General features: G+C 36.7%; 1 protein-coding gene and 1 long non-coding RNA gene across 2 annotated transcripts in view; both read right to left on the reverse strand.

The window, feature by feature from the left end:
- The window catches only part of LOC136837024 (uncharacterized), a 4,343-nt gene extending 530 nt beyond the window's left edge, over nt 1–3,813 (reverse strand). The window contains exons 1-3 of the long non-coding RNA XR_010852529.1: nt 3,734–3,813; nt 787–873; nt 1–690 (exon numbers count right to left, since the gene is read on the reverse strand). The exon at nt 1–690 is cut by the window's left edge and continues 530 nt beyond it. This is a non-coding gene — a long non-coding RNA (uncharacterized lncRNA). The remainder of the gene's footprint in view (nt 691–786; nt 874–3,733) is intronic.
- The window catches only part of LOC136837091 (probable E3 ubiquitin-protein ligase HERC3), a 235,381-nt gene that overhangs the window by 23,941 nt on the left and 188,508 nt on the right, over nt 1–22,932 (reverse strand).

Raw genomic sequence — 22,932 nt, forward strand, 5'->3', positions numbered from 1 at the left:
AACTCCTGTAGAAGCATTTCATGCGAGAAGAATTTACAAGTACGGTGATTACTCGGCGTTATCCACAAAATCCGGACATTCAAACTCGACCCTTTTACACACTAACAATGTCATAATTTTCTTTTCACCTTTCTATAAATAGTTCACAGTCATTGAAATTACATTATACAGGGAATAGTGATTTATACTGATATGATAATACTTTTTGTTAATTTGACCTATCTTACAGTATCTTACAATAATCTGATTTAGTGTTGTTCGTATGTTACGCCCTTTATGATAATGGTCTTCAAATCTGAAATGCGAGGTCTTTTGTAAATGTTCATGGGTATTTGATTAAAAATCATATCACATTTCATATCAGCCTCAATTATTAATGGAGGGCATTTCAAGATCAGTTTATCCAGAGCTAACTGCTTCATTTTCCTAAGAGCCCCTAATGTACCTGATGCACCTAAGCCATCAAGGTTGTTTGCGATAATACCTGTATGATCCACGACATGCAAGCATGTCTATCAGATTTGTTGCCTAATAGGAGCGATGCAAGTGTACGGAGGGAAACTCCTAATTTCAGTAAAGATATGGACTCGGGTTTTACCGGGAACTATGAGTATCGTTAGTCTCCGTCGGTCCTTCCGAAATCTTAAACTGAATAGCCACGATGAAGTAAGTCGTCACTGTGCTCGCAATCTGCGAAAGATAAAAGTTTGGAAATTCAATGTTAAAATGATTCGCGAAGTTCAGTCTTTACATTTAAAGCATAATAAAAGTAATTTTAAAACTTACAGAAAAGAGACATCCTCTTCCCAAGCGAAATAAGTCGTAAGGAGCAAAATCCAAGTCTTTCTCCAGGTGTCGAACGACCCTTTTCACCTGTTGAAGGGAAAAAAAAATTTTAAATTCACATGGATGTTATGCATGTGGATGTTTTGTATATCATAAAATGAAGAAAATATTTTTTATTAAGAGCAAAACCATGAAGTGTAGATAAAATTTTGGTGTCTGATCGATTAGCAGCTTAGGCAAGACAGGGATCTTAAAATTTGGTTTTGGATATCTGATTGGTGTTTGTGCTTAGTTTTCAGAAGTTTGTAAAGTTATAATATCTTATGAAGATATTTTTCAGTGTTTTGCATGTAAAAATGGTTGAATATTGTACTTCCTTTAGACTTATGATCGCTACAATGTAGATATATACATCTCTCTCTCTCTCTCTCTCTCTCTCTCTCTCTCTCTCTCTCTCTCTCTCTCTCTCTATATATATATCTCTATATATATATATATATATATATATATATATATATATATATATATATATATATATATATATATATATATATATATATATATATATATATATATATATATATATATATATAAAAACACTATCATAATGCAGCATCTCACACGTAACTCAGTTTTCCACAAGCATTCAAAAACCAATACTAATAATTCTTTCATATTTTGTATCATTCCGTTTCACCTCTTCTGTCTTTCACGTTTTACAAATCTTCAAAATACCACCTCCATTAATCTCAGGCTGCATTCACTTCAGAGAACATGTTTCCATTTGCATTTTTATTTTAGGATCCACTTGTTTTTTAACATTTTTCTTTTCAGTTATTTCTTTGTAGACCAACATTTTTATTCTTTGTAAAGTTCTTATTCACCATTTTCCCCTTACTTGAATTGGTTAATTTTTTCCTCTCCCTCTCTCTCTTCTTGACCACCTCATCTTTACTTCTGAATACTTTTACATGATCACTTTAATTACGCAACTTCACCATAAATAACCTCCATATTTTCATCGGTAAACATTTTATTTACCCTTTCCGCCAGCCTCAAACCTACAATTCCCAGGAACACTCCCGCAGCTTATAGTGGCCCCACTTCGAATTTTACAGACTACACATCTAATTTACTTGTTATGCTCCCTTTCTTCAACTTCCCCCGGTTTACACATTATTTCCTTATAATATCTACTTACAGTTTCTTATTCAAATAATTCCTCTAAATTATTTCCTCAGCAACATTTGGCCCATTCACCTAGTTTAAATTATGCTTCAACAATCTTATGATCAGATTTACCAAGGATACTCCACTTCTTAGCATGACATCCATTAACTTGCTCTTCTGTTAAATGTATTCTAACACTTAATCTTGCAAACTCTTTTCCTCAACATTTTATCTTTCCATATTATAGTAATATTTATAAATATTCTCCTTTAAAAACCGAGTATTTCTAGTGCTCAGATCTCTTTCCAAACATATTTTCTGTCACCGTAAGTTTGCAAGTTACATACTTCCTACTGCAACAGCCATATAATGTTTCTAGATTTACCAGGACAGATTCACGTTCGCCGTAAAGAGATTCATCTTCACTCTAATTTTAATCAAGGTAATCTATATTACCGTAATAGCAATTGGCACGGTGATAACTACAAGAGGAGCAAATTTACAAGAGCCCACATATTTTTCTTATTCCAGCTAAGGCTCTAAAGGCAGGCCACTAAATTTTCTGATTCATTACTAACAACTAACTTCATTAACGCTCATTATTTTCTTCTTTCTTTATCCTTTCATTCAATCTTTATTTTTCCCACTGATATCCTCAACCAGTTCCTTCTCTTGCCGTTTCTTTCGTTAGCTTTAGATCACGCACACACACAAACACACACGCACACATACACAGACACACACACCCACACACAAAAAGACACACATATACAGACATATATACATATATATATATATATATATATATATATATATATATATATATATATATATATATATATATATATATATATATATATATATATATATATATATATATATATATATATATATATGTATATATATATAGATAGATAGATAGATAGGTAGATTGATGGATATATATACATATTTATACACACATACACATACACACACTCACATATATATATATATATATATATATATATATATATATATATATATATATATATATATATATATATATATATATATATATATATATATATATATATATATATATATATATATATATATATATATATATGTGTATATATATATATATGTGTATATAGATATTAGATAGATAGATAGATAGATATATAGATATATATATATATATATATATATATATATATATATATATATATATATATATATATATATATATATATATATATATATATATATATATATATATATATATATATATATATATATATATATATATATATATATATATATATATATATATATATATATATATATATATATATATATATATTTTTTTTTTTAAGGCACATGGATTAAAAACCACTCCTCAACCCGAGGGCTAATCTTTATTGGTGCGTGTTTGTGTATGTGTGTCTATAGGTACCACCTGATATCATGATATTCATTCGACTATGTATAGTAAATACTAGTAATTTAACCTATATAGTGCATGTTATTCAGGAAGCCTACTATAACCTAACATTTACAAACTGAAACGTATAAACCTACACAAATTGCGAATAAAAAGCAATATTCAGCAAAATGATGACATGGTCTTCTGTGTTAAGGTTTGTAGCTGCTTTACTGGGCCCTGTTATAGTGTTGTTACAACAGCGCTTCGTCAGTATGTTGTGTAAGCAAGCGCTCCGTCTGAGTTTAAGTGTCCTGGGTTTTCATGATGGTTGGTTGAGAGAAGCTTACCGTTGCCTTGAAAGGCTCTTACCTCAAAGTAAACTTTTGAAGAATGACATGATGGCTCGAAACGATAAAGTATCCTCAGCCACGATTTTCTCTAAAAAATAGATAATATGAAATTTAGATCCCAAAATAAACGTCAAGACTCATTGACTGTGAAGGGTATGCACACAATTGCAATTAGAATAAGACACAACAGGATTTTATATGAGAACAAATTTAAAGTTTAGAGATATTTACGTTAACGAAATAAAAATGGACAATTAAGGTAAGAAATCCACTATCAATGTTATAGTTCAAGAGGAAGGACCACATTCCTCCGTATGCAAAGCAACACCAAATTATGTTTGTTTCGGGTAACGGGAAAGCTAGAAATGTCCAACATTTTTTCAACAAACAAGGGAAGCAGAATCCGACATAGTATCGGTTACTATTTTGGCCACACGGAGGTAAAATTTTCAGGGTTACTCTTTAACAAAACAGAAAATTTAACAGAGTTAAGCGTCAAAAGATAAGGAGAAATTTTCAGAATTTTACTGCAAACATGGATAAAATTCAGCACACTCCCGTGCACAACGGCAGGAAAAGAAAGGTAACGTGACCCAGCCTTTTGGGAGTTCGTTCTATGGTGAATCGCTCCAAGAGCATTATATAGCACCTACTGCAGCTGAAAGTCATACAATCACTACATCACTTCATGAACATAGCACAGATTAGTTGCTTCACACACTGGATACAGATCCGTATTATAGTGTATTATTGTTGTTTTTATTATTGTCACCTTTTTATGTGATGATTTCTTGTACCACCTTCAACTTGTTATGATTTAATTTATCCGTTACCCATGTAAAAAAGTTTATTTTCTTTTATAGATAGATCCTTTATCGTTTCTGGTTTTGTTGTTGTAGTAGCGTTTGAGTCTCAGGAGATTTAGGGAGACAGTGCGGCTTTCTTACTTCATTAACACAATAGTAAAAATAACACTGTACATATACAAGTGAAATATATATACAAGTTAAGCAGCTTGAATACGAATCGAAGTGTGAATCAAAGTGTGAGCCTTGTTTCTTGAATCTGGTTAACAACCCACAACTGATGGCGCCCACGACCTCACACCACTAAGGCTCTTTGATCTTCTTCTGCTTCTCTCTGTCGTTCTCTGTCTCTCTGCTTCTCTTCCTTCCCTTTTGAAGGATTTTCAAAATGGAATGCCCATCCCACAATAGACGGGCAACAGTTTCTGTCCAGCCCTTGGTAGACGTCTAATTGGCTGAAGACTTATCTAAGGACGTCCTCCTGGTGGGACTAATTACGTCACCTTGAATCTTAGTTTCCGGCGAGATTTGCACAGGAAAGCTTCGCATGTGAGGCGTTTATGGTAATCCTTTATGGTTTCGATGGTGATTAATCTTCGCCAATGCCGCGCCAATGTTTGGCTACGTAATCACAACACTTGCGCACTGTTTTGACTACCTGAGCATAACACATCCTGTTTCGCTATTCTCTTTCTCTGTTCGTTTTATTCCAATCTCTCTCTCTCTCTCTCTCTCTCTCTCTCTCTCTCTCTCTCTCTCTCTCTCTTTTGCCTTGTTTCATTATTATTCTATTCTCTCTCTCTCTCTCTCTCTCTCTCTCTCTCTCTCTCTACTGATTCTCTTCTCAGTTCTTTTTCTCTCTGTTTACGTTATTCATATATCATTATATCATTACATCATAATGGTTCTGAAATTCAGGAACGAATTGTCACGTGTCAACTCCAAACCAAGTAAATCAGTTACTAACCGATGTCTTCAAACCTTCCAACTGGGTCAGAGAATTATTTTTATTTTCTTTTGAACTGCGTCAGTGAGCACTGTTTTATTCTTCTTGCCAAATTTTATGTTCGTTGTCGATATAATTTCTTCACTAGAGTTCACTCAAGTTCAAAATTATTTCGCTAGGTATTACAAGTTTGAATTTAAATATTATATACTTCCAGGCTGGGTGAAGTATAAAGTGAGGAAAAATAATGAAATTATTTACAATAAAATCAGTTTTTCTTTGAGGAGGGGATTGAGAAAGGACATGCCTACATTGCCTCTCTGCATCCATATAAGATGCTAAATTACATCCATTAATTGTAACTAAAAAGAATCTTAGGTTGAACGAGACTGGACGGGTAAGCGCAGTTTTTTTTTTTTTCACGTGGAAGAAAAGGGAAGAACACCAAAATATGTAAAAATGAAAGCAAACATTTTTGGTATCAACTTTCCTTTTTTTCTTATTCTCGCGAGACCATTAGGTTTTCCTCTACAAGTTCAGCATAATTTCACCTCTACTTGTTATGTTCATCCTTGTGCAGTTCTATATTTCCAAAGTTACCTTAGATGTTGGTTTTTGTTTCTGTCTTTGGTATGCATATTTCTGTGGTCGACATCTTACAGTGCCCTTTAAATTACCCTTGCCCACAAACTGAATGCCTCTCTCTCGATACTGTTATTGAATTTATATACTTACTTTGATGTTAAAATCTGTATATTCAAATCATGGAAAATACTCATGACAAGTATTCAGTAGTCGTGGGCAATTCTTTGTCCTCACTGTTGTCAAGCATGGAGGTTTGGTATAAGCTTGTGGTTGATGGTCTGGGAATTCCAAGAGATCTTTCCATGTTCATAAAACTTGGTAATAACTTATCGTATGCAGACTCCAAATCATGCTTTCTTAATACGTAGAATAAATCTCCGTTTCCCTCTATAAATCTTCCGCTCTAAGAGGACATAGAGTAAGATTTTGTTCAAATAGAGGAAAGTGATAACAATTTAAGTTCATCGATACGCTGACATCATACGGATCACACTTGTATGATAATGCATTTCAGTCTTTCCGTTCGGTCTTTTCTTCTCTGTCTGTCTCACTCTTTCTGTATTCGCAGCTTTTACTTACGAATCAGACTCGCTTTCTATTGATTATATGTTTATTCTATCAAAGATGAAACATGAATAATAATATTTACGTTCGTAATAAATCAAGCTTTGACCTGGAGAGAGAGAGAGAGAGAGAGAAAGGAAAACTAACCTCGGGAATGTCAGTGAAATCTTGGAGTCACGAACACATTTACTATAGTATTACCTTCAAAACAAGTGAATCCGCTGAGCACAAAATGAGTATAACTTTGATCAGGATCTGGAAGGCGACGAAGAGCCTCCCTCCTGAAGCGTTGAGAACCAAGACCGCGTAAAGATTCCAAATGGAGACCAATATATAATTGAAGAGTACGCAGAGTATAGGACCACTGCAGAACTTCATCAAATTTTCAACGATGCTGTCTATTTTGACTAAGAAATGACAGATTTGGGTAACATCTGCGACTTCTGGAGGATTGTATTTTGAGTCTTGGATGTAAGCACAAGGCAACGCAGGATCTGGAACGGCTGAACGACTGATTTCTCTCTGACTCCAGGTATTCGAGATAGTTGAGCCTTTGAAACTTATAGAATCCGAGTGAAGAGCGCCTTCTGTGTCTGTCTCTTGGACCAAGTGTAACCAGTTTCTGTGCACTGCTGACATTTCTGCGTCGAGTTTCAAAGACAACGCTTTTGACACAGTGTAAACCAGTCCGTAGGCAGAAAGCAGGTTGCTCATGGGCACAATCAGAAATATGACTCTCAAGGCGATCATCATTCCCTCAGCAAATGGATCTCCATTAGATGTTAATAAGACCAGTGTGATCGAGGTGAGTAATTCAGTGCATAACGCAATGTACATTGGCAAAAATTGAACTTGAAATAACTTTGACTCAATAGAGATATAATTAAAAATCAACTGCATTGCTTTAACTAAATGTCTTTTATTGATCATAAAAAGAATGTGCGAGATCGTCCCTAAAACTGGAATCACTAACAAAATAGCATTACCGATTACACCCTTCACATCGCTCTTTTCGTAAGGAATGCAATATAAGCAGACGCACGCACTGGCAGCGTTGGCTAACAACAACAAAAAGGACCAAAGTGGGAAGAAGTAGTCTTCCAGGAAAATCACCTCTCCGTCTCTTTCTTTTGGGTTACTTCTATATGATTCGTTTTGCTTCCATTTTCCTCCATGCCTTCGATTCAGTGTGATTCTGTAAGGAAATCCGCCATACAGACGTAAGCATTTTAGTATGAAGATTAATGGATGGCCCATGTTGTCTTTGTGCAGACGATATCAGTTCGAAAAATGTTGTTTAAGGATAATCGGTTTCATGAGTTTCTTTCCTACAGACAGGAATAAGAAATTGTGATCAGCCGCCTTCTCCTGACTTGGCAGCACCTACGCAAAACGGCTTCGGCAGTTGTCGAGAAACAACTGAAGTTATCGATACATTCCCTGCTCTTGTCTGCTAAGTGACAGTTGCCTGATGTCGTTTATCGCTAGCTTTGTTGTGTTACTGGCGGTTATTTGTTTTACGTCCCAGTGAGGAATTAGAAATAGCTCAAGGGTTTCCGATGCAATTTAATTTTAGTAACAGGGGCAATACTCTTATGCTGAACAAATTCTAATAAAGGTCGTTGATTCTAGTGAGTTTGATGAATTAAGTTCTTCTCTCTCCTTTTTTTTCTCTCGTTGAACAAACTAAGAAAATATTTACTCAATGTTGTAGCAATAATGTTGGCTCGATAGTAGGGCGTGGCTGTATATCTATCTTTCTATCCATCTATCTTGCTGTCTTGAAAAGATGGAAGAAGAAAACTGATTATTATAAAACGAAATTAACTTATTTTTCATTTGCGTAGGATGAGCTGATGATCGATTTTGTGTTTACTCTGAAAGAAAAATGAAGAGGTCTAATTTTTTATTGCTGCAAGGAACCTAAAACCATCGTGCAACTACGCTTCTGCCTATCGACTTGTATGTGACAGGAATGAACAGAGCTTCAAGCTATCACTTTTCACTACCATTTAATAAAAAGAAAACTCCAAAAGGTGCTTTTCAATATCTTCAAATACATAAGTGTATTAAAAAAGAATTTTGTTAAGAATAATGCAATAGATAATAAAAGAAGATACTGGGGCATATGGCAAAAACTTTGATCAGTGATAAACTGGGGAAAATGGGAGTTCCATCATAATTTGAACATAACTCTTCATTCTCATCAGCATATTATCATGATTCCAGTCGAAGAGCTAAGCTCGAGATAAAGACTGTGCTGCTGCAGACTTTCACAACGTCATCAGGGCACAGAGTGTCAAAGCAGAAATATAAGTCAGGTGGTTCAAGTGGCTTTCATTTCCCTTCATGGAACATTTTCAAACAACATTAGCTTCACTACAGATTACTTATTCATTAATCAAGAAATTTTTATTGATAAAGAACAGTTCAGCATGATGTTAACATTTATGTCAAATTTTATTTAGAAATTTCCGGTATAGTGTATATATATATATATATATATATATATATATATATATATATATATATATATATATATATATATATATATATATATATATATATATATATATATATATATATATATATATATATATATATATATATATATATATATATATATATATGTATATATATATATATATGTGTGTGTGTATATATATATATATATATATATATATATATATATATATATATATATATATATATATATATATATATATATATATATATATATATATATATATATATATATTAGAAAGAACTGGAACAAAAAATTCCTTTGGTGAAACATACTATAACATCTCAACTTAACGGAATTCTGTACATATCACTTATGTTTTGACGATTATTTTTCGACGTGATACGACTACACCATTCCCCTGACCCGGTCCCTGTCCCGATTGAGGCTGAGTGCAGCTCCATTTCTCATAAGTGGAGACTTGACTTCGCCCACAAGTATTGCAACATCGGCATACTGAACAATCTTGTTTTACAGGCCAACAACCATATCACTTGTATATGTAACACAGAATGAGCCTACCTTTACTCGGGTTTATAGAAATAGCAATCCTCCTAAACGCTGGATGCCCCAGTAAAATCTTGTTTCCCAAGTTAACTCCTCTCACCATCAAAACTGATTCCTGTATTAACTGGTTCCCTAGTGAGAAACAAATATCCGCCGCTCCTACAACGTCCAGTTTATGAGCTTGGACATTGCACACTTTAGCCTTTGAATGCCTTAGTCGCGACTGAGGGAACTTCGACTGATAAAAGTCAAAGTCCATCAGGCTGACCATCACCCCTGTATCCAAAAGAATTAGAAGACACGATCCAGCTACGGCTCCTTTCACCACCACCTTCCATTCTCCCATATCTCCCGAAAGTCCTATATGACATGAACATTTTATCCTTTCCCTTTTGTTTGTTCCGCCCTCCAAAAATTCTGTCTGTTTTGGGAACTTCGTGGACATCCTTCTTGAGGAACTTTCTTATAGGCACTTACAAAATTCTGGTTTACTGGTCTATCATTACCCTTTTTGAGTAACGGGCAAAACCGCCAATTATGTGAAGGATTCTTACACATGCCACAATACTGGGCTCGGCAACACTTCTTAGTATGCCCCTGTCTAGAACAATTAAAGCAACGAACTTATGGCGTATGATCCGTAGATTTTCTGCCACTCTCCCCTTGACCGCAAAAATACTACTGTACAGTGGAAGCAAAGTTTGATTCTCTCTGCGGTGAGTCCCTTTGACCTATTGTCGTGCTTGTAAGCGTTCCACTGAAAAATGTGCTATCTACCGTAGGATATTTCGACATGTTCTTCTTGATTTGGGGAAAGATAAAATATTCCTCAGAAGTAGCTTCTATCAGACTATCAAAACTGCTAACTATTGCATCTGGCACGTCAGTTAACAACCACGAGAAATGCAGTAACTTCTGAAAATTTTCTAATGGAATAGAACCTCCATTTAACCAGTCCGAGCCTCTCAATTTCCCCACCAAATCCATGGCTTCATCAAACAATTGCGAGATAATCCACCATAGAACTCTGTCCTTTCCTAATTTTATAAAATGCTCTCATATCCCGAACCAAATCACCATATTCATCCGCCGCATACGCAGTACTTAAAAATTTCTTTAAATCCCCCCAAGTCGTACACCTCCTGAACTCAAAACTTCGACAACATTTCAACATCCAAAGCAAGAAGTTCTTTAGCTTCATTAAATGCATCTCCACCATTCGTGATTTTTTGATAAATATCTTCACTGGCTGTCTCAAACGACCATTTACCAAACCAGCAAAGGGTTGGACAGGTGACGTAAACGTCGTAATCCTATGAGTCAACGATTTGTCTACCGATGCCCTGTCTGTCATTTTGCTGACTTTTCCCTTCTTATTTCTTTGTAAACCAAAAGAATCACATACACACCCCCAATGAAATTCGGCCTGATCTTAAAACATATAATATTAAAATCTTACGCAATACCCTCTTAAAAAAAACACTATCCCTCCCTCGCAACCATTCATAAATCACTTCTTACACCCCACCCCGTTGACAAACAATGACCTCACAACCATTGACGCACAGCTGATCATCAATGTCATATGTTTTCCAAGGTTAACTCACGTGATCTCCCCACAAAAAAAAAAAAAATAATAAAATAAAACAGAAGAATCTCAGAAGTAAAATTCGCCCTTTGATATCGCCACCGCTTGCCTCCTTGCAAAAAAATGCTTACTACGCGACAGACCACTGTCTCTAAGCGGAGAAACCACATGTTATATCCCACAAACAGTACAACCCATTTCCCACATGCACATAAGAAACATATGTTTCAATCCGAAATAACTCGATAAGAAAAAAAAAAAAAGCATAAAGAAAACTAAATATACTTTTTCTCCTTACCCCATTTATTTCTGCAACCACTGATATTCACGAAATTATAAGCACACTTTTAAACTAAGGCACGAAAATATATGATTATGTTTAGACCCGCGCTAAGGCACTCGATAATCGACTTTTACTGAGACACTGACTTAATCCAGACTGAATCCGATAACTGGCCACCACCTGCATTTGCGCTAAAAATGCAACACATTACTAACCCCTCTAATCTCCCCAGCTATGCTTAAATCCTTTGTCTATTGTGTTTCCATGTACCTATATCCTATTTACTATCATCAGTCATACATCCCTCTGCTCCTCTCCTACGTGAATTCATAACACTGTGAAAAAATAAGCTCTTTACCCCTGCCACCAAATAATCTGTAACACAGAATGATCCTGCAGTTATCTTACCTGTAAGTGTTGGTAGACGTGGGCAAGCACCTCTCTCTCTCTCTCTCTCTCTCTCTCTCTCTCTCTCTCTCTCTCTCTCTCTCTCTCTCTCTCTCCCCAGGAACACTAAACCCTACATCTAATGCGCATAAATCAAACCTGGTTTATAAAAAAAATAATTTATTCTGTAAATCTAGCATATGACAGGTTAAAAATGAGATATGATAATAGAAAATTACTGAACCACTTCCCATACACATTAAACAGTTATAAAATAATAATAAAGGGTGGGATTAATTCCCGTCCCCAATTCAGTCACTAGGTGTTCTCCATTCTAACTTTTTATGTCTTATGTCACCAGTTCACTTAAGTGGCCATTTTCCATAGTGGCCATGGGCATGTGCATGTGCATGACTATCCATGGAACATCTGTAGAGAGGAAAATCGTCTCCCATTAGTGTTCAAACCAACTTGGTTCACATTACCACCATTACACCACATAGAAAGAAATGTTAAAAGAAATGATGAGCCACTAAAATGTGAAGTTACTATTTGTCTTTAACACTCACCCTTACAGCAGGGAAACTTGGGCCCCAGAGTCCTTCTCACTTCCTCAAAATGAATGTATGGCCCCAGGCACTTATTTCAAAAGCCATTACTCATGGCACACAAAGGTACAAACCCCTTCTTCACGACACACCCATATTCAGGTTCTAACTGGACAAAGCTTTCTAGAACATTTGAGACAAAATGCTGAGGAGACCTTCCAGCCACGTGTCACTGATACGGCTGTATCTAAAGGTGACTTTCGTTCAGGCACTCCGTGCTGAGCTCTGCAGGACATCAGGCATTCACCTATGCGCTGAAATGCGCTGAATGCCACAAAACACTACATTGTCACATCCTAACAGAAACAAATATACTAAAAATAACAGTGGACCAGGAACATTACCCTGTGGAACTCCAGACATAAGAGGTTTTGGTTCACTAAAGATCCCATACACTGCAACTTGCTGCTGCCTACCTGTAAGGAAATCTTGAAGTAATCCTAAAATATATCCACCAACTCCAAGATTCTGAAGTTTATAAATAAGTGCCTTGTGATTTACTAAATCAAAAGCAGCACGAAAATCTATTTGAATTACTCTGCACTCAAAACCCTAACCAAGGTTCCCTTGCAAATGGCAAGTCAAGCCTAAAAGAGCATGGCAGATACCTAACTGCTTCCTGTATGCATATTGACTATCAACTAACAATCCTTTAGATTCTACATATTTATATAGTGGCTTGAAAATAAGATTTTCAGTAACTTTGGATTTGAGCAAATCAAAAAAATAGAACTTGACCTGATAAATGGACTGCAGTCTGCAGATATGCCACTCTTTGGAAAAGGTTTTGTATTACTAAGGATGATGTGTTTTCCTGAAAGATACTACATCAACACAAAAATGTATAGAATTTACTTATCTTGGGAGACAACACACTGAAACTTTTTTAAAAAGGAAAGGAAGAAATCATCAGGCAGGATCTCCAAATCCCAGCTATCAAGACTGTCCAAAATTTTCAAAATATCCCTAGACCCAAATGCAAATTTTGTAGGAATTCCCGTTTAGGATGACAAAAGCCCTAGGGAGGGACACCCTCAGTTGATTGCTCAGGCCCTCAAAATCTTGATGAAGCAGTTCAGCCTTTTTCCTAGGAGCCTGTAACCAATCTACCATCATCTGTTAGTAGTGATAGAATGGAAGATGAATGCCTGAACTGACCCCCCAAGATAGATGATGCCAGTTGGGCCTCAGATGAGGTTGAAAATTCCTTCAAGTTTCCTCTTTAAGGATTTATGAAGTTTCTCTCGGCTGTATGGTAAAAAATAGTTCTATTTGCAAATGAACAATGAGACTCAACAAAAAAAACTGGCGTAATTTTCATTTGAATGATTTTGTCTCCATGCAAATTGAATTTCGTCTGTTTGTCATGGTAAGTTCGTCTTACATGTATCATCAAACGATGGCTGGTCATTTGTCCTAAATTTGATGATCTTTCTAGGGACATATCTTATTAAAATCAGCATTTCTTTTAACTTTTCGATATTTGATCAGGATCAAATATAGCATCTAAGATATTAAGTGCCTGACAAGCTTCAATAATGCAAATCTTATTGGGCTCTTGATTTTATTGCCAGACCATTTTTCTGATTGATAACGAGTTCCTCATATTCACAGACCTTGGACTTGACAATAGCTGGAACATCTGTGAATATGAGGTCTAACCCCTAAAACCAGAAATGTGCAAAAGGTTTCTCAATTACCTGGACAAAATCGGAGGACACAGAACTTAAGAGTAGACCAGCCAAGTTGATCTGTGGAATTTGAAATTAGCCACTCACTGTGCTTTACATTAGTCTCCACAACAATGAATGAAACTTTGGAATTCTGTGACTAAGCTGTACTAATCCCCTCAAGAGACAGTCATATATAGAATCGTCGATATTTGGACTCCAGTAAACAGCAAATATGTATCCTTCATAGAACTTACTGAAAATTTTATAACAAAGAACTTCATAGCAACTACACTCCAAATTTTTGTGACGATGAATAGGTTGTCCGGACTTAGTGTATACAGCCAGGCCTTCTGCATGTAGGATGCTACACTGATAAATAAAGTCAAGGCCATCAAATTAAGGGATTAAAAACACAAACTTTGACTTGTCAAATCCGTAGTTATGGGCACAACTCTGGAGATAAAGAAAATTTTACCTTAAGCCAGAATATTTGAGTAAAGTACTCTGCAATTTTTCTTACCATAATGAGTAACAGGTCCAGGGCTCAGCTCAATGTCCCCCGAAATAAATAAATAAATATGATCCGGATTATTGTACTGTTAAGGATAAGTTTTATTATATTCAAGGAAGATAGTAAAAACCTTCATTCACATAAACTGTTCTTGTGTATTCACTTAGTTATAAGTATTTCTTGCCCTGAAAAAGACCTGTTTTAAAGATAAATCAAGGTTTTGCAATGAATGTCTTTTCCAGTATATATTGTTTAAACAGATTTTGAAGTAAAGGAGACATAATCATCAACTGCCACTGTAGTTGGCAGTTAGTAAAGCCCAGCAACTCAGAGTACACAAAAACCCTGACTTTGGCCCTCTATAAATCTGGTAATTTTCAACCGACTGTGATGAAACTCTGGGTTTAGAAGTTTCCTACTAAGATCTCTAATCGTGCCAAATTTTATCGAAATCCGTTAAGCTGTTCTGGATATCCATATATCGATTTTTGATGTTCAGGGGATGTGGTAGCGGGTGGGTGGGTGTTCCTGACATACCTGTGGAGTAATAACGGTAAAAGATACAGCCATGAAACTTAGTTTTCTGATAATTCGTATTCTGGAGGGTCTCTTTCAGGGTTTGTTTTTTGAAATAGTGAATTTTAAAGATACAGTGGGCCATTCAAAGTAGCCCCAAAAATTTAAATTTCCTGATGCCCAGGTAAGACTGCTCACAACATCAGAGAGATGACAATTTCTTAATACATGTGAATAGCAAGTAGTGTTAGGAGTAGCTGGCTGACTTACTCTCAGTTATCTATCTATATATCACAGGCAAAAGTGGTGAAATCACTATAGGGTTAGTAAAGCCCAGCCACAAGAGACAGATATGGATGTCAGGGGATACAAAGGAAGGAGTGGGAGGGCGTAGGGCTTTACTTCGCAATCTGTTAAATTATGGTGAAAGCAAAAAGTACAAGTAGGAGTCTTTTCCCAATCAGTATAGATAGCGAGTGCCATTGTAATACACACAACTCTAACCATACCTGAAGAGATAGACACTAGCACTTCTTCAAAGAATACAATTTGAAGATATGTAGCAAATGTATCCACTCAGAAGCGCACGATCATATAAACGCAACTCTTCTTTGTGGATGACAATTTTTCTTTTGCTTTTTTTATTTTATTTATTTATTTTTTTTTTTTTTTTTGTCGTCGAGAATAATACGGTGAACTCATTCCGATTGTTGTTGTTGCTGTTGCGGAGACGAGAGTAATGTTCAACAAAAACTTAGGCCAGGTCAATGTTGGGTGGTACTGGATTCAGGGACTCTTGCTGAATTTTCACATCATCAGCAGTGATTCATCCAAACCGAAGCCTTTTCAATATGCATATTATTATGGCACTTGCTTTCTATACTGATTGAGAAAAGACTTCTTACTTCTACTTTTTCGTTTTCATCATAATTTATCAGATTGCGGAGTAAGGTCTCACGCCCCACTCCTTTGTTTGTATATCCCCTGTGGCTGGGCTTTACTAACCCTTTGTGATTTCATCACTTTTACCTGTGATTTCAGTCCTTTTTCCAATGGCAGCGCCAGATCCAGAAAAATGTGGTAACAAAGGAATGGGGTTGTTTAGTTTTTAGATATAGTTTTCTTAGACCTATGTCTCTTGTCCGTGATAATAGTCATTTGCTGCATTTGCTGCATAATTATATGATATATATATATATATATATATATATATATATATATATATATATATATATATATATATATATATATATATATATATATATATGTGTGTGTGTGTGTGTGTGTGTGTGTGTGTGTGTGTGTGTGTGTGTGTGTGTGTGTGTGTAAAACTGGGGTAGGACAACGATCATGAAAACCAAAACCTCGTAGGCAAAGTCAACGTGTGTGATAAGTTTTAATTAAGACCAGACCACCCATAAACCATTGGTCACTATTTTAGTTACTACATTTTTGACAAAAGGCCCATATCAGTACCATACCTATAATCATACCCATATCTGCACTTCCATACCATACCCATACCCATTCCCAATTCCATACCAAACCCATTTCCATATCTGTACCATACCTATACTCACACCTATACTCATACCCATATCTGTACCATACCCATATTCATACCATGCACATACCAATACCCATATTCTGTACCATACACGTACCCATACCCATATCTGTAAACCCATACCCATATCCATACCCATATCTGTACCATGCACATACCCTTACCCATATCTGTACCCTACCCATATCCATAACTATACCCATGCCCATTCCCATATCCATTCCATACCAATATCCATAATGATACCCATATCCATGCCCATATCCATACAATACCCATAGCCAGCAATGCCCATACTCATATACCCATGTCATATCCATACCCATACCCATACCCACAGGTAAATTAACCCTACTAAGAATAGTCAGCAAAAGTCTATGGGCAGCACCAGCCCCTTTTACCTTCCTGTCTATAAAAACAAACAAACAAACAAACAAACATTTCAGAGTTTTAGTATTATACTAGACAATCCGTGACTTTTTATCTACTACATTTTTAACAAAAAATCCATCCCATACCCATGCCATACCCATACATGTATCATACCCATAACATACCATTACCCATATCCATACCATACCCATACCCACCTCCATAATATACCCATACCCATATCCATAACATACCAATACTCATGTCTGTACCATACTTATACCCATATCCATTCCATACCCAAACCCATATCTTTACCATACTCATACCTATACCCATACCCAAACCATACTCATACCCATGGCCATACCCAAACCCATATCTGTACCATACCCATACCTATACTCATGCCAAAATCCATTCCATACCCATACCCATATCTGTACCATACTCTATCCATACCCATAACGTACCACACCCATAACCAATGCCCATACCCTTACCCATATCCCTACCATACTCATACCCATATCAATACCATACCATTCCCATACCCATATTCATACCATACCCATATCTGTCCATACCCATACCCATACCCATAACCACAGCTAAATTAACCCTACCAATAATAGTCAGCAAAAGTTTGCAGCAGCACCAGCCCCGTTTACAGGGGAGTGGAGGAAGGGGAGGGGGAGGGGGAAGTGAAGGAAGAGAGTGAAGGGAGGGGGAAGAGTAAATGGTGAGGGAAGGTGGAAGGGGGTAGGAGGGTGAGGGGGATGGGGAATTGGTATGGAAGAGTGAAGGTGGAAGGCGGGAGGGAAAGGGGGAGAAGAAGGGGAAGGTGAGTGGGAGGGGAGGAGGAAGGGTGAGGAGAGGGGGAAGGGGAGGGGAATGGAAGAGGGAAGGGGAGGGAACGAGAGGGAGGTAAGATGGAAGGTGAGAAGCAGAGGAAGGAGGAGGAAGGGGAGGAGGGAGGGAGAGGAAGGGGAGGGGGGGAAGAGTAAAGGAGAGGGGAAGGACACAGCTAAATTAACACTTGAAATTGTGCTCTGGGAGGAGGAGGGAGGAAAGGGAAGGGGAAGGGGGGGAAGAGTGAGGGGATGGAAGAGGGAAAGGGAGGGAAGAGGGAAGGTGAGGGAGGGGGTAGGAGGAAGGGAGGAGGGGGAAGTTTTAGTATTATACAGATAGATAGATAGACAGATCGATAGATAGGTAGATAAATAGATAATTGACAGAAAGTCAGCCAGCTTCTCCCAACACCACTTGCTATTCACACTCATTAAGAAAACAGCATCTCTTCTAATGTTGTGAGCAGTCTGTACCTGAGAATCAGGAAATTTGAATTTTGCGAGGATACTTTGAATGGCCCACTCTACCTTTAAAATTCATTTCAGAAAACAAACCCGGAGGGGGTACCGCTCTAGGATACCAGCTTTCAGAAAACTAAGTTTCACGGCTGCATCTTTTACCGTTATTGCTCCACAGCTGTGTTAGGACCCTCACCCACCCACCCACCCAACCACCCCTATCACTTCCACAACGCCAAAAATCGATGTCTGGATCTCCGGAACACTCGGATTTCGATGAAATTTTGCAAATTAGAGATCTTGTTGGGAAACCTCTAAACCCAGACTTTCATCTCGGTCGATTGAATATTTCTTCAGTTGCAGAGGACCAAAGTTGGCGTTTTTGTGGACCCTGGGGCACTGGGCATTACTGAAAATCCAGGGCTCCTTGCAGCTAAGCCCCCTTACTGCACGGCAGTGATTAGGCTATAGTACATTCACATCAGCCGTGCATTTGGTGCCTAGCGCTGTCCCTTACAACGCTCCTGATTGGCTCGTGGTCAACCAATCACAGCGCTGGAAAATGGGCAGTGTGCAGTCTCTCAAAACTCCGGAGTTGGATCTCCCCTCCGAGACCTGAGGAACATGTCTTTCAAACGTTATAACTTTCATTAATCTCAGTTTTACCCAAAGAATAGTAGTGTTTCCCAATTTCATCACTAAACATGTCAAGTTAATGGTTGAAGGATTATAATGATATATTTATTTTTACTTCAATAAGCAATGGTAAGATATTTGATAGCATAAACAAGAAATTTTTAAAGATAAAATGTATTCTTTCATTCCTTACATGGCATCACTGCATTCATCATTTATCGTCTTGTTCAAAAATTTCGTAGCTTAAATGTCATGGATGGCAATGCTACCTAAAATATGGGTAGGGCTATCAATCAATATGAAAATAACAAGCAAGCGACTAAGAATATTAAAATGTGCCGGGATGCACACAGACTATTGCATATATCCCGGGCAACCAACCAGCTCTTTACATTCCACCTACTTCTAACCTCTTGCTTTTGCTTGTTGTTATTTGGGGCCATACTTGAATGACTATATGTCGATCTTGCATTCAAGTTCAATAAACGAGCCTAGGATTATGTAATGACTCGTCTATGGCCGTCCGAATAAAGAGGTAACTTTACACAGGTAAAGCTGCACTTGACAGTAGGCCTACAGTAGCACCCTATCAGGGGCCGTTGAAAACAATTAAAATGAGTAATTATAGACTACATACAAACCTAGATACATGAAAAGTATGCTTTGTATGTAACTTTTTTTTGCTGAGCGGCTCACAATATTAGAAAAATCCTGATTGCAGACGGCCATGGACGAGTCATTACATAATCCTATTTCGTTTATGCACGCTAGATTAATACAGTCCAAATGACCCCACCAAGTAAAAGCAAGGATTTGACTCCGTTCGGTAATGCTGAGTTTCGGGAGCATGAATCATGACACCCCGCAGAGTTGAATTCTTAGTCGAGTTGTGATATTGATATGCAATTGATATCCATGAATTAAAATATATTAAGACGATATATATCAATCTGAAGATCTTGGATCATTTTGTCTGTGCATCTTTTTTATTATACACAGTCATCTCTTCTTTTTTTTTTATTTGTGTTAGCATACATAATCGATCCCACATAGACCACATTAAATGAAATTAAGCAAACACCTATTCTTTGCCAGTGTTCATATTAGGGTTTAATTCTTCATGTCAAATGTTAATATCATTGAGAGATTGCAGGCTGGACATTTCAATTTCTTATATTTTGAGACAATCGTGACAGCGCTAGACCTGCACGGCTGATTTTCTTATCGTACTATAGCTCTCGAAGGAATGACGTCACTGGTTAACAGGAAACGATTACCAGCAGTGTTGCCAAAACGCTGACCAATGAGGATATATGCGGACGAGATGCCGCCCTGAGGAGACGATTGCAGAGCTGAGACCCGCAGTCCGGAAACATGCGGACCTTGGCCTGAATTTTTCTTCAAGTTTTAAATGGTATTTTTCAGAATCTAGTTTTCCCACTTTTAATTTTTTTTACAGAATAAAATTCTTGCAAAGAACATGTGCTTTTCTTAACACACCTTAAATATTTTCAGTGTTTTGAAAAAGAACCACTCAACAGTCTTGTGTTTTGGCGCCGAAATCAGTTGTAAAACAATCTAATTCCTATCAGAGATTATCGCCAGAAAATACCCTGAGGACGAGGAGGAACTTGCGTGACATTTGACTTATCATTGCTTGAAACCGGTAAGAAACGTTAGTAAATCTGAAAATGTATATAAGATTAATGATTATCCTGTGTTTGACATTCAAATTTCTTTTCAGTGAACAAAGCCAAATAGCATTACTAATCTTATCATGCATAAAGAATTCTAAGTTTTCAAATAAAGACATGATGAATACCATGACTGAAAATAGTCATATGTTATAATTTTATATAATTTACAAAGTGAGATAGTGTGCTTTGAAGGTGTCAAAATAACAGGATCATGAAAAGGTGATGGAACTTTTGTGACATTTTCTCGGTGGTTTAAATGCCTCATAAATTCACCAATGAAGTGTGAGGCGTATGTTAGAAATCTGCCTGAGTATCTGTATCATTAATAAAAACAGTTTCAATAAGCATAACTGTTTTCTTTACGTGAGTATTATGGTTTAAAGCCCTAAAACATCTCGCCATAAATATTCAAGGTATTTGTTGGTTTACCTAGTACAGAACGTAGGGCAAAAACCAAACGAAATACAACCACTCTTAGGAGGGGAATAGCTTGCAGCAACGCTTTAGAACATTTTAGTTTTACAATGTAAGTAAAACATTTAAATCTGTCTAGCTATCCTGAAGCCATAGTGTCATAGATAATTATCATAATTGTAAAACGATGATCTTTAAATATATAGGTAAGCATGCACACCTAATACACATTTGTATATATATATACACATTATACATATGTGTGTATACACATATTGTATGGGTGTGTAAATTATGCCTTGGTGTTTTCTGCATTTCTTCAGGTTTTTTCAATGACTACCAAACAGACATTTTTGTGATGCTTGGCTGCACGAGACTACGTTTGAAGAGTGGCTGAGTAATTGTAGAGATGATCCATACAAAGCAAGATGCCTCGTATGTAAGCTCTCATTCTCTGCTGAAATCTCTTCCCTGGAAAGGCACAGGGATAGCCAGAATCACACAGGAAATATGTTACTTCAAGAGCGTGGACCAGATAATGAGCAGGCGAACTTTAACATGAATGTCAAGAAAGGTGAAGTCAAAATAGGTCTATTTTGTACTGATCGTAACATACCATTTCTGACTGTTGATTATTTAGTGGACATCTTAAAAGATATAGCTCCAGATTCAAAAATAAATCAATCATTGCGATTAAAAAGAAAAAACGCTAGGTTTTTCAACAAAACGAGTTTCACAATGGAAAGTAAACTTTTAGACCTAGTCAATGTATACGATGGGAGTAGTACTGTAGGGGGCAGTACTGGAGAAAATCCATTTCATGTTAAGATCTGTCTCACTGAAAAGGGTATTATTCCAATGGAAAACTTGATAGGCTTCGCTGCAGATGGTGCCAGCAATATGATGGGTCAGCATAACTCAGTAGCCAGTAGGTTGAAGGAAGAATTTCCAGGTATAACAATAATTAAATGCATCTGTCATTTAGCTCCTATTTGTGCTTCTCAGGCAGCCAATGAGCTTCCCCGTAAAGGTGAGGATTTAATCTGAAACAGATATATGTATTTTCCCTACAGCTCTAAATTTTTTTGCGAGGTAAAACCTCACAAATTATTACACGTTTCACAGACTAGGTGGTTATCTTTCCAGATGGCTGTAGAACGCGCCCTGGAACAATGGAATTCACTGACTGTTTTTTACAGAGAAGCATCTTCAAGAAAGATTAATGATGGCAAGTGATGTTCTGCAAACTTTACGTGACCCTTCAGTGTTGCTTTACTTTAAATTTCTTAAATTTGTTCTTCCAAAGTTCACTGCCCTTAATCTAATGTTCCGAAGCACGCATTCTACTGTCCATATATACAAAGAGTGTGCTATTGTATTCAGAATTACTGAAAAATTGCATGGATCGGCAATTTGTTCATTCTTGTCCTGATATAGCAACCACTGATCCAGCTGCCGAGAGACATTTTATACCTCTTAGGAATATATACCTCGGGTCATATTTTCATCTTGTGCAAAAGGACAAGTATAAAGACTCTCTCTCTCTCTCTCTCTCTCTCTCTCTCTCTCTCTCTCTCTCTCTCTCTCTCTCTCTCTGCTGTTAGGAGAATATTCTAGCGTAGACTATATTCATAAAGATCTCGATTACTTTTAATTAAAACAAATTACTAAATTTCAGGTAACAAGAGTAGGCATAATATAATTCTTTACATCAGTATTTTACG

Source organism: Macrobrachium rosenbergii, chromosome 57, assembly GCF_040412425.1.
Source record: "Macrobrachium rosenbergii isolate ZJJX-2024 chromosome 57, ASM4041242v1, whole genome shotgun sequence".
NCBI lineage: Eukaryota > Metazoa > Arthropoda > Malacostraca > Decapoda > Palaemonidae > Macrobrachium > Macrobrachium rosenbergii.